The 8,312-nt window shown below is 48.8% G+C and overlaps 1 protein-coding gene across 1 annotated transcript in view; it reads left to right on the top strand.

Moving 5' to 3' along the window:
- Positions 1-6,048: 6,048 nt before the first annotated feature.
- Positions 6,049-8,312, top strand: part of LOC116377134 (protein WWC3-like) — a 9,431-nt gene continuing 7,167 nt past the window's right edge. Inside the window, exon 1 of the mRNA XM_031838698.1 lies at positions 6,049-6,076. The gene's annotated coding sequence lies outside the window, so the exon portion shown is untranslated. The remainder of the gene's footprint in view (positions 6,077-8,312) is intronic.

The raw sequence follows: 8,312 nt of genomic DNA, 5'->3' as shown, positions 1-8,312 counted from the left end.
CAGGTAAGATACTAAGCAGTGTATTTATCGGTAGAACGTGTGATTAGTGGTGTTTGGCGTTGTTCGGGAGGATGGCGTCCTCAATCCGGCAGGGAGTCCGGGTAGTTCCACCGGATAGCAGCGTGTCAGTAGAGGAGGTGCTGCTGGCTGTGGAGAGCAGGTGGGACATGACAAACTCTCCTTTGCATCTCGCATGAATAAAGCTGTGGTTGTGTTCGTGGCGAGCGAGGCTTATGTCCACAAGCTGATAGAGAGCGGCGTGTTCATCAGGGACAGCTTCGTGCAGGTCTCTCCGCTCTCAGTGCCCTCTACGCGGATCACCGTGTCCGGTGTTCCGCCGTTTATACCGAACGAGCTGTTAGAAAATGAGCTGCGCAGGTTTGGGAAGTTTGCCAGCGGATTTAAAACAGTCAGTTTTGGGTGTAATTATCCCAAACTGAAGCACGTGCTGTCTCTTAGGCGGCAGGTCTTCATGTTCCTGGAGTCACCTACACAAACACTGGAGGTGTCCTTCAGGGTTAAACACGGGGAGGGTTCATACATGGTGTACGCTAGCTCGGGACAGATCAAATGCTTTGAGTGTGGACATGTAGGACACAAACGATTCACGTGTCCGCACAAGCGGCAGAGAGGCGCGGAGGCGGAGCCGGCCGCTGAGCCTGCGGCTCCGGCTCCGGCTCCGGCTGCGGCCGCGGTCGCGCCGGCGGCGGCGGCTGTTGCCGGTGCGGTCGGCGGCGTTTCTTCGTCTTCTGCTGATAACAATAATGTCGATAAGGAGGATCAGGGCCAGTCTTACAACCAGCAGGCTTCTGTGGTGGCGCAGAACCTCACTACATCTGGTACCGAAGCACCACCACAGTCGGTAGAAGTCTGTGAAGAGGCAGCTACAGGTTCAGCAGGTGGAGATCGCACCATAGCCTTAGATGAAGCACAGAGTGTAGGGTCTGTGTCCAACAGCCAGCTGTCTTGTGAAGGAGAGGACATGGAGTATGAGAGTGAATCAGATGTTGCATCTAATTCTGAAACGTGCATTAAAAGCACTGATCTGTATTCACTAGAGGAAATAAACTCGTTTTTGGATGTAACTTACAATAGATCTGCAAAAGTGAGTGATTATTTCCGTGACATTGAGAAGTTCATACGATCTGTTGGGGTGGTGCAGAGAAAGGTGGGTTTGGACCTTCTAGATGGAAAAAAGCGCTTCCGCCTAAAGAAACACATCACAACCTTGAGGAAAGTAAGGAAAAGTGGAAGAGTTCAGAAAACTAAGACAGTTTAACATGATCATGTGTCACACGGGGGTTTCCACTTTCCACTGCTTACTTATCTTGTCTTACCTCCTTCCATCCTCTGACCTTTCTATGCAGAGCTTCAATTTAGGATCTTTAAACATCAATGGTGGGCGGGACGGGCATAAAAGAGCATTAATACAGGAGGTTGTAAATCAAAAAATGTTGGACATCCTCTTTTTGCAAGAAACTCACACCATTCCAACAGATGAAGTAGACTGGGGTTTATGGTGGGAGGGCTCATGCACCCTGAGCCACGGCACCAATCTTAGTGCCGGGGTAGCCGTGCTGTTTAGAACAGCAGCTAACGCAACCGTCCTGTCTGTCACTGAGGTGGTGAAGGGTCGTTTGCTGATGGTGAGGGCAGAGATAGAGAGCTCGCTTTACTGCTTCGTGAACATATATGCACCGAATCAGGGGCCAGAAAGAGCACGCTTCTTCACTACGCTGCAAAACGAACTGCAGAGCTGCCATCAGGAGCAACTGATCATCGGAGGGGATTTTAACTGTACTCTAGACTTCACCATAGACCGGAACAGTGAGGAACCACACCCACAGTCAGCTCAGAGTCTCCACAACGTCATCACATCACTTAGATCTGTTGGACACGTGGAGAATAAAACACCCATTAGACAGACAGTACACATGGGTTAGAGTCAGCAACGACAGGATCAGTGCAGCCAGGCTGGACAGAATTTACATCTCTCGCAGTCTCAGTTCCAGACTGAAGAACAGCACAATCAGTCCAGTTGGGTTCACCGATCACCAGCTCGTCAGTTTAGGTTTGATAACCTCACCAGGTGAAAGGGTTAGCTCCTACTGGCATTTTAATAATAAACTTCTACAGGACAACACTTTTTGTCAGAGTTTTGGGGTTCTTTGGCAGCAGTGGAAAACTGAAAAAGTTCGTTTCAGTTCTCTGAAACAGTGGTGGGAAGTCGGAAAAGCGCAGATCCGTGTGTTCTGCCAGCAGTACACCTCAAACGCCACCGCTATAATCAAGTCTGCTGTTAAAGACCTCGAAGCCAACATAAAGATCATTGAGGAGGGCTTCCAGAGAGACCCAGATCCCGGTGTGGGCCAGCTGCTGAAGGAGAGGAGGTTGGAGTTGAGCTCCTTCCTGCAAGAGAGAGTGAAAGGAGCTCTGGTCAGGTCCCGTTTCCTCCAGTTGAAGGACATGGATGCCCCAAGCTTGTTTTTCTTCAACCTGGAGAGATCGGTGGCGCAGAGGAAGCGGATGACCTGTCTGAAGCTCCCAGGAGGCAGGATAACCACTGACCAGAGGGAGATGAGGACCCATGCCATGGGCTTCTACGCTGCTCTTTTTGGGGAAGAGCAATCCTGTACGGAGAGCAGTAGGGAGTTCCTGGAGGGTCTTCCCCAGCTCAGTCCAGCAGAGAGGGCTATGCTGGACGGAGAGCTGACACTGGAGGAGCTGACGGTTGCAGTGAACCAGATGGCTTCAGGAAAGACTCCGGGAATCGACGGTCTCTCCTCGGATTTCTTTAAGAAATTCTGGAACATTATCGGTTCTGACTTACACTCTGTTTTGATGGAATGTTTTAAAACAGGATCACTTCCTGTTTCATGCCAGCGGGCAGTACTCTCCCTGCTGCCCAAGAAGGGCGACTTGGCCCTTCTTAAGAACTGGAGACCAGTGGCCCTGCTTTGCACAGACTATAAGGTGCTTTCCAGAGCCTTATCCAACAGACTAAGAGACTACCTGGAAGTGGTTGTAAATAGTGACCAAACGTACTGTATCCCAGATAGAACAGTTATGGACAATATTTTTCTCATCCGTGATGTGCTTGATGTGTGTAAATTCCACGATGTCGATGTAGGTATTGTCTCACTAGACCAGGAGAAGGCTTTCGACAGGGTGGGTCACGCATATCTGTTTTCTGCACTCAGGGCTTTTGGGCTTGGTGATGGGTTCTTGGCTTGGGTGGGTTTGCTGTACAGTGGTGCTGAATGTATGGTCAAAATGGGAGCTGGCCTGAGTCGACCGATCCCTGTACAGCGAGGGATAAGGCAGGGTTGTCCTATCTCAGGGCAACTATACAGCCTCGCTTTTGAGCCTCTGTTGTGCAGGCTGAGAAGTCGGCTCAGTGGTCTGTCACTGCCTGGGTCCTCCAGTCTTTGTAGTCCCCTCGCTGTGTCTGCGTATGCTGATGATGTAAACATCTTCATCAGGGACCAGGGAGATGTTCTATGTCTGCAGGATGCTTTGTCTCTTTATGAGAGGGCTTCATCTGCACGGGTGAACTGGGAAAAATCTGAAGCCTTATTGGTGAGACAGTGGCGACATCAGACGGTGCCTCATCTGCCTGGAGGTCTTCAGTGGGGAAAAGAAGGTCTAAAAGTGCTGGGTGTGTTTTTGGGCTCTGAGGTTTTTGAGAAAAAGAACTGGGAGGGAGTTAAGGAGAAGGTGTGTGCTCGGTTCTCTAGGTGGAGATGGTTACTACCCCAGTTGTCATATAGGGGAAGAGTTCTGGTTGCTAATAATTTGGTTGCCTCGACTCTGTGGCACAGACTCATCGCTCTGACGCCACCTGGAGGCCTCATAGCAGAGATACAGAGGTCTGTCGTGGACTTCTTCTGGTCCGGCCGGCACTGGGTTCGTGCAGCAGCTCTCTATCTGCCTGTGGCAGAGGGGGGGCAAGGTCTCATCGATATCCAGTCCAGGATCGCCTCTTTCAGACTCCGGACTGCACAGAAGCTGCTCTATGGCTGTGGCCCCAGCTGGATGGACACGGCTCGACTGCTGCTGAGGAGAGCTGGGCGGTTGGGATATGATAAGCAGCTATTTCTCCTACAACCTGAGGAAGTGGACTTGGCCGGGCTGACGCCGTTCTACGGCTCTGTTCTGCAGGCGTGGCAGATTTTTAACATTTCACGTAAAGCTGATGAGACTCTGGGCGTGTGGCTGCTGGAGGAACCTTTTGTTCTTCAACAGCTTCATTAGAACCCAAACGCTGCAGTCTGCCAGCCTGAGAACTCGTCTGAGAGAAGCCGGCTGCACTAAACTGGGACATTTGGTGAAGATGTCATTAACAGCAGCATCTATGGTCACCTTCAGGCAGAACACTAACATCACGTCTGTCAGGTTGACCAATAGAATAGTGGAGGAGGTCTGTGCCGCCCTGCCACAACGCCTGAGAGCAGTTGCAGGAAACTGTACTCTGTCTGACCAATGGGATGAAGAGAGTGAGTACACCCTCCCCACTCTGCTCATTGCCCCAGCGGTGGGGGACTGGCAGGGGGGAGGAAAGAAGCTGCTGACGTTCACAACCCCTCACCTGGACAAGTTTCAGGCAGCAGAGAAAAAAGCTATCTATGAAATCTGTGTAAAGGTTGTGAACCTCCGCTCTCTGGCAGGGTTGACAGAGTCGAGGTGGAACGAGTTCTTTGGCCCAGGTTCTTCCCCGAGAGGCAGCTGGAGGTGCATGTACAAGCTGCCCGTTGAAAAACGGACAGCAGACCTCCAGTGGAGGGTTGTACATGGAGCTATAGCCACCAACAGATACCGGGCACACCTGGATCCACAAATTGGGGAGGAGTGTTATTTCTGTGGTCAGACTGAGACCCTGGAACACTTGTTTGTTCAGTGTCCTCGGCTCTCAGCACTCTTTGAACGGTTAAAAAGATGGTTTCAGGGTCTTGGAGAGGTTTTTTCTTTTATGTTGTTCATCTTCGGTCCAAAATACTGCTCAAAAAAGAAGGCTGTCCACAAAATGGTGAACTTTTTATCTGGTTCTGCCAAGTTGGCCGTCTGGTTGACACGGAAGAATCGGGCTCGGGGTGCCGGTAGTGAGGATCCGGTGAAAGTTCTGGAGGGACTGTTGAAAGCCCGACTCAGGGTGGAACACACCTACTACCAGACAGTGGACGATTTACAGGCTTTCAGGGACAGATGGACTACTGGGAGCATTTTATGCTCAGTGGGTGCTGGTGGAGAGCTGGTGGTGAACTTCTGAACATATTGATCATTGAAATTGATTGTTTATTTGTTCTTTGGTGCTTTATTTTTTGGTTATTTGTTTTTAATTTATTGATTTTCTGATTATTAAGTGATGATTTAGAGTGTTTCTGTTTTTCACTGCAATAGTGAAATAAAGGGACTTTAAAAACCAAACCTCTCTCTCCTCTCCTCTCCTCTCTCTTCTCTCCTCTCTCTCCTCTCCTCTCCTCTCTCCTCTGTCCTCTCCTCTCTCCTCTCCTCTCTCTTCTGTCCTCTCCTCTCTCTTCTGTCCTCTCTCCTCCTCCTCCCCTCTCCTCTCTCTCCTCTCCTCTCCTCTCTCCTCTCCTCTCTCCTCTGTCCTCTCCTCTCTCCTCTCCTCTCTCTTCTGTCCTCTCCTCTCTCTTCTGTCCTCTCTCCTCCTCCTCCCCTCTCCTCTCCTCTCTCTCCTCTCTCTCCTCTCCTCTCTCCTCTCCTCTCTCTTCTCTCCTCTCCTCTCTCTCCTCTCCTCTCTCCTCTGTCCTCTCCTCTCTCCTCTCCTCTCTCTTCTGTCCTCTCCTCTCTCTTCTGTCCTCTCTCCTCTCCTCTCTCTCCTCTCCTCTCCTCTTCTCTCTCTTCTGTCCTCTCTCTCCTCTCCTCCCCTCTCCTCCCCTCTCCTCTCCTCTCTCTCCTCCCCTCTCCTCTCCTCCCCTCTCCTCCCCTCTCCTCTCCTCTCCTCTCTCTCCTCTCCTCTCCTCTCCTGTCCTCTCTCCTCTCCTCTTCCTTTCTCCCCTCTCCTCTCCTCTCCTCTCACATTTCTGCAGGTATGAATAGTTTTGATGTGAAATAGGTGAGTATTTATTTTCGTGTTCCTTTTGAAATACAGTTGTTGTTGTTGTTGTTGTTGTTGTTGTTGTTGTTGTTGTTGTATATTCAGTGGGATGAACCTCTGCATGAACCTGCTTGTTGTTTTTCGAATACAAATAAAAAATGAAAAACTAGAATCAAAACAAAGACAATGAAGTGACCGGAAAGACAAAAACAATCAACCGACACATTACAACAAAAAGATCAGACAAACATCGGAAATAAGAGTTTTTAAACGTGTCACATGATAATTACATGTTTTAGACTTTAATACTTTGAACGTTAGTGAGGAAGCTTCCTGATACAGAATTGAGAGCTTGATTTAATATTAAAAGACGAGCCCTTCCCTCTCGTGCAGACTTCGTCTAAATGTGACCGGAGACAGAGACCAGGGTCTACTTATATTTAAATATATGTATATATATTTAGGAGACCTGTTTCCATAAGATTCAGCACATCATGTCTGTCAGCTGCTCTGAAGCACTGCACCGGAGAGAGGCTCCACAGAAATGACATTCCTCCCAAAGTTGTTTTCCCACATTTCTTTTTTGACACCCAGAGGAATGTTTAGTGGACCAACAAGCGTCTGAGACTCCGAGTCCGTCAGGAGCTGAGAGTGAACAGCAGGTGGTGGTTTGTGCTGCACATTGGAACATGCTGGGTTTTCTGTTATCGCCTCCATCGTCGACATCGTTTGTTTCCTGGTCACATAAGCACTGCTCGTCATCCAGAGGTCCTGAAGTCAAGCCTTCGCTTCAGCAGCCGGCTCACCGATAAAATACTTTATCATTTATTATCAGCGTTTATCGCCCGTGTGATACAACGGATCCTACGATATGTTAGCAAAAGTTACTCCTCATTTCTCGTGTTTTCCTACGAATGTCCAGAAACGCGTGTCAATTTCTGCTCGTTATAGCAAACAGTCTTTTCAAAATAAACTTCAGTCTTCACAGTAAACTACCTAGTTAGGTTTAGGGAAAGATGGTCGCTTTTGGTTAAAATAACGACAGAAGTTCCGTTCCTGAAGAACCCGTGATGAATAAATCAACGATGGCGACGGCCTCCTGGCTGAAAGATCTGTTGTTGGACGTCGCCCACCTCGTGTCTCGCCCTGTGGGTTGTTTTATTTTGCTGTCTTTATACTTCCTGGTTCATCAATGCGTGGATAACATACTAAAGTATTTCTCGGGATAACGAATACGAATTACGGTTCATCATTTTTTGTGGGAATCTTTGCACATCATTAAATATAAGAAGTAACGCAGAGTCCACACATCTTAATCTGCACATTGTTGAAGCAGAGAAACAACAGTTGAGGAGCTGACGTAGACCAGGTCCAGGACCAGGTCTAGGTCCAGGTCTAGTGGCCCAGACTCCAGTTCCACATGTCTCTCCCATGCAGCAGCCCGTCTCCAGGCTGCAGATAGAAATATCCCGTGGGACTAACCGGGATGGCACAGATTATTCTAGAATTAGCAAATGTCTGGCAACTAAATATATTTTTGCGGGCCGAGCAGCGCTTCTTTCCTCCACAGCTGAACATGCTTGTCATTCTGTCGGTGTCTCGCGTTTTCTATTTCAGCTATCTGTCTCAGATCAACAGGATCCTGGAGAAATGTATTAATAATCTCATTCTCTGACTGCTGTTAGAGCAGCTTGTAACCAACCAAACCAGGATGTATTAAGTACAGGTTACGTTCATATACTTTACGTTACCGCTGAGGTGAGGTTTAACTTATTGTTGCATGACGATGGGATGAAATGCAGACTGATTTAAAAACGGTTAAACTGTGTCGTTGATCTGAGGTTCACAGTTTCCAGAGACATTCTGCTGTCACAAGACTGCGTAACAAAACCAAACATTCAGATCTGTGAGAGGACATGTTTCACCCTCTGTCTCTAGAGGGGGGGGGGGAGGTCAGTTCAGGACTCTGACATCACTAAGCCTCCCGGCCAAAGCTTATAAAGATATATACATCAAAACTACAGCGTGTGCCGTCGTCGTGGCTCCGCCTCCTCCAGTCGTTGTTTACATGAAACAACACCAGTGTCTTTAAGGATTTACTAGAGACGTGAGAGTCTGTTTACCTTTGACAAACACCAGAGCAGCAGCAGGTGAGCAGTGTGCTGCTGTTTACTTTGTGCTTGTCTGTCACTATGGCTCCTCCTCTTAGTCCATTAGCTCACTAAAGAGTAGTTTATACTCTAGATCTCTTTAG

Source organism: Anarrhichthys ocellatus, unplaced genomic scaffold (assembly GCF_004355925.1).
Source record: "Anarrhichthys ocellatus isolate YVR2014 unplaced genomic scaffold, GSC_Weel_1.0 scaffold932, whole genome shotgun sequence".
Classification (NCBI taxonomy): domain Eukaryota; kingdom Metazoa; phylum Chordata; class Actinopteri; order Perciformes; family Anarhichadidae; genus Anarrhichthys; species Anarrhichthys ocellatus.
The sequence above is the reverse complement of the archived record's forward strand: the minus strand, read 5'-3'. Positions and strand labels throughout refer to the sequence as shown.